Source organism: Lipotes vexillifer, unplaced genomic scaffold, assembly GCF_000442215.2.
Source record: "Lipotes vexillifer unplaced genomic scaffold, Lipotes_vexillifer_v1.1 scaffold618, whole genome shotgun sequence".
Lineage (NCBI taxonomy): Eukaryota > Metazoa > Chordata > Mammalia > Artiodactyla > Lipotidae > Lipotes > Lipotes vexillifer.
This window is the reverse complement of record NW_006799025.1, coordinates 1,135,022-1,139,717: the sequence shown is the minus strand read 5'-3', so window position 1 is coordinate 1,139,717 and position 4,696 is coordinate 1,135,022. Positions and strand designations below refer to the sequence as shown.

At 37.8% G+C, this 4,696-nt stretch overlaps 1 protein-coding gene across 1 annotated transcript in view; it reads right to left on the bottom strand.

Annotated features, from left to right (window-relative positions):
- Positions 1-1,435: 1,435 nt before the first annotated feature.
- SLC13A1 (solute carrier family 13 member 1) overlaps positions 1,436-4,696 on the bottom strand; it is a 108,056-nt gene continuing 104,795 nt past the window's right edge. Inside the window, exon 16 of the mRNA XM_007471291.1 lies at positions 1,436-1,818. The gene's annotated coding sequence lies outside the window, so the exon portion shown is untranslated. The remainder of the gene's footprint in view (positions 1,819-4,696) is intronic.

Below are 4,696 nucleotides of genomic sequence, written 5' to 3'. Positions count from 1 at the left end.
AATGTAGCTTCTCTGAGAGGTGAGTGTAGAAGGTTGAGGTTTACAGGCATCCTTCCTCTGGTCCCACTCAAACTTCTTTTGATTCATTATTTTTAAAAAGGCCAACCTTTATCTTCCTAGTGCAGACACTCCAACTCCATTGCGAAGTTCAAACGTGTTGTGAACGTGCATCGCCAGGGATAGGTGCGGGTGGGGCGTGGGAGCCCCTGTTGCTCAGGTTGCTACAGAAGGGAATTCCCCAACTTCTGAGCAAATTCACTAAATGCTTATAGGATTCTTTAAGAATTCTTCTACATTGTTAACCCATCTGTTTTTAGACTCATATCCAACAAGTGTTAAAAATATTGTTTTCAAAACACTTTATTTACTGATAATACCTTATATCTCTGCAGCACTTAATCACTTAGAAAATATTTTATACAAACATTATTTCAACCTTATGTCACAACTACCACCCACCCATGCATTTTTGTATTTTTTCAATCAATATATAATTTTGAGTAATTATTAAGTGCCAGATGAAACCATATAACTACATATATTTATAAATGTATTTTTGGATTGAGGAAATTGAAGGTGAGGGAGATTAAATGACTAGTTCAGCATCACAAAAGAATAATTTTTAGATCCAAGGCTTGCACCCAGAGAGTAGGATGAATCCAGCACCCTTCTCATTACTTTTCAGTTTGGGAAGGTGGTTTATTCCGGCAGTGCAAATGACTAAGATCTTTTGTTGCTAGGTTAGGTTTCAGCTTTACAGTGTGTTTTTCGCCCCCCCACCCCGAGAAGTAAATCTTCTTTCCATGTAGGTGGCAAGGCTAGCTCTGGAACTAGAGAAATATTGTGATATCTGTGTTTTATCATTTCTAGAAGGAGAGGAAGTAGAAGAAAGATAAGTGAGGTATGTAATGTCAATTTGTGTCACCTTGTGATACATTTATGGGTCTAAAATTATGTAACCACCACTTCTTTGTGCCCTGGAAGATCAGCCTCAAATAAAACTTGTGATGTTATTTGTTAAGTACTTTCTTTTGAGAAGCTTACACTGTTCAAAAACTTATCTTCCTAATTTTTACACCACTGTGGTAAGAAAATAGTAGCACAGGGAATTAAAATTACTTGGACAATGTCAGAAAAAGTGTGAGACAGAAGAGTTGTGTCTGTACTCAAAATCTGATTTAAATACATTTGAATTCAGTCAAAGCATAAATAACAGTGATAATATTGGAACTTTATTATATTAATTATTTATTATATTAATTCTGTATTCAACTTATTGTTCTTTTAGAGAATCCAACCAAGTTTCATTAGGGTATAGTTGCAATCAACTTTCCTTGCAGTATTTATATAATGCCAGCAAGGAAGCACTGGCATATATATTAGTCAGGTTAAACTAGGTTATGCTGTGGTAAAACATTAGCCATGAATTCTGGTGGTTTAATACAATAAAGGTTTATTCTGCATCAAGTTACATGTTCAAAGCTGGACAGAGGCAGGATCTGCTCCACTGAGCCACTCAAAAACTCTGATTAAGTGTGGGAGGGGGCATTGACATTTCGACATGAGCTTTCAGGGTTTGCTGCAGTAGAGGAAGGGGGAGACTGGAGAATTGCACAGGGAGGTTTTCACTCCCTCATCCTGGAAGTGACATAGTCCTTTTCATTCGCATTTCTTTGTCCAAGACTTAGTCACACTGGCCTGCCTAACTGCAAGAACTCCTAGGAAGTTTAGTTTCCCATGTGTCCAGGAAGGAAGGAGGGCTGAATATGTAGTATTTATCTCAGCGTGTTTGTGATACTCACAGCACATATTTGGGATCTGAGAGTAGAGAAGATGAAAAAGTGTGTAAAATAATAGTCTGAATAAAAGAAAACACAACTGGCTACTCACACTGTATATAATTCTGCTTAGATCAAGGTATATGTTTATCAATCCATCTTTCTGCATATTGTTGATACATCATAAATCATTTCTCTACATACTGTATCATTCAGGGTTCTCCAGAGAAATGGAACCAATAGGATGTGTGAATGTAATTTAGAAAGAAATTTATTGTAAAGAATTGGCTCATGTGATTACTGAGGTTGGCAAATCCGAAATCTGTGGGGTGGCCTGGCAGGCTAGAGACCCAGAGAAGAGTCGATTTTGCAGTTCTAATGTACAGATCATCTGCTGTAGAATTCCCTCTTGCTCAAAAGAGGTCAGTCTTTTGTTCTATTCAGGACATTACCTGACTGGACAAGGCCCACCCACATAATCGAAGGCAATCTTCTTTATTCAGAGTTCCAGTTTAAATGTTACTGTCATCCAAAAGCACCTTATGGACATATCCAGAGAAATATTTGTCCACTTATCTGGACACCATGGCCCAGCCAAGTTGACATATAAAATTAACCATGACATATTCTCAAGTATACCTCCACCTACCAGCTATGAGAGAAAGGATGATGGACTTGCCCTTATGACCAATAACCTCAGCATGAAATATTCTTTTCTAGCCACATCCAGATATATGATTCCTTGAGAATCATCAAATGCTTTCATAATAATCCCTTCAGAATTACTGCAAAATGTTTTGCTTTCAAACATTAAGCTTAGAAATGAAGTCTAATGAAGTCTAAAGCCTAATGGCATTGTTTTATCCTGATTAGTTTAGTGATTCCTTTACAATATCAGTTTTGTTTGGAGGATTCTAAATTACTAAACCACTACATGTTTTTTAAATTAAAGTTTTCCTTAGAGTTTCATTAAAGCATGAACATATTTCTACCTGCCCAAATAAAATTTTAAAATGTGTATTAAAACTAGATTCCTTTCTTTTGCTAAGAATTAGGTACTTAGAATTCAATAGCATGTTGAAAAGAAGGAAGAGTATTTTTGCCTGAAAAAAAAGTCGTCCAACTTTTATAAGCAGAAGAAAGGAAGAAACGATCAACTACCACAAAATAGCTGAAACACAGAACTTCATGAAATATGTTTTTCACTACTTTTTCTTTTGTAATGAACACTGGTAAAACACATAATCTATCTCTGAATTAAAAAAACAAGCATAATCAAGTTGTCACCTATTTCTAGAGCATTGGATCAGGATTAACAAGATAATATTGGGGGAGATTGGGATTGATATATATACACTAATATGTATAAAATAGATAACTAATAAGAACCTGCTGTACAAAAAACTAAATAAAATTCAAAATTTGGATAGAATCACCCTTTAAAAAAAAACCAAGATAATGTTGGTAAATTGCTTTGAGATTCTCAGATAAAGGGCATTGAGTAAGAAGCTAGCTAAGTACTGATTATAATACATTCATTCGCACAAACACATGCATACACTTATATGTGTGTGTGTGTGCGTGTGTCATAATGGGCGCTACATGTCCCTGTGTTATGTGGAGCAAAGATTCACAGCCTGGGCACTACTGACATTTTGGGTCAAGCCGACTGTTGTGGAGGGCTGTTCTGTGCACTGTGGAATGTCTACCAGCATCCCTGGCCTGTATCCAATAGATGCTAGCGACACCCCTCACTCTGTTGTGACAGCCAAAAGTGTCTCCAGACATTGCTAGATGTCCCCTGGAGGGCAGAATCGCCTCTGATCTAAAATCACTGACTTACCGGTTACGACAGAACTAAAGTGAGGGAGTTTGAATATGATAAAATTCATAAATTTGGCTAAAAGGAAGCTTTCACATTTAAAAGAGAATAAAAGTTATTTTTTTAAGGTGATAGCTTAAAGGAGACTTTCTTTGAACTTTACATGCTGACCCCCAGATTCATATTGCTGAACAAAAAGACAAAAATAATATAATTTTGGACAAAATTGGTAGAGGAATCGCTCTTTTGATTAGTTGTTATTTTGATTAAGGCAGTGTGCTGTTGGAACAAGAACAAATAGACCAATGAAACATGATAGAAAGCCTAGAAACACACACAAGACACACCTAACATTTGTGGGACCTAGGACGAGGGTGCAAATGGAGGTCCGTATATCACATGTTTAAATATTTAATCAAGCTAGCAAACAATTAAAGAAAAAACGTTTTAGATTTTTACCTTGACATGTAAACCTTCATAATGACCTGAAAGGCAAGTTTAAATTTATGATTCTTGGATCCCTGGAGTTCTCTGAAAGAAAGTGATGGCGCAGGAAAAGCAGGCCTCAGACTCCAGCTCCTAAGCCTTTGCCCAGCCCTGTTCTCTTCCCATTCCCAAAGGTCTCATGCACTTATCTGTGTGGACAGCAGGGCCTTAGCCTGTACATCCAAGATCTTTCCACAGATCCTTCAAGACAGCTTCCACTTGGCCAGCCTCATGCTTATTGGTGGTATGGTCTGCCTTTGAGGGAAGCAGACTGTGCAGGCCCTACAAGTAGGCTCAGAATTGTTGGGCAGAAAATTCTGGGATCCAAAATATCTACCACTAGATAGGCTTAAACTTGGAACATGGGCTCTGGGTGGGCAGATCCTTTGCCTGGCCACCTCCTCTCACCATAGAAAGGGATATGGCTGGATGGGAACCAGAAAAAACCTTTGAAACAGGGATCCTAAGGTAGAGGCAATTCTTCTTGGAGTCCGTGGGTGGTATTGCACCAGTGTATATGGATATTTTTTTTTTTTTTTTTTTTTTTTTTTTTTTTGCGGTACGCGGGCCTCTCACTGTTGTGGCCTCTCCCGCTGCGGAGCACAGTCTC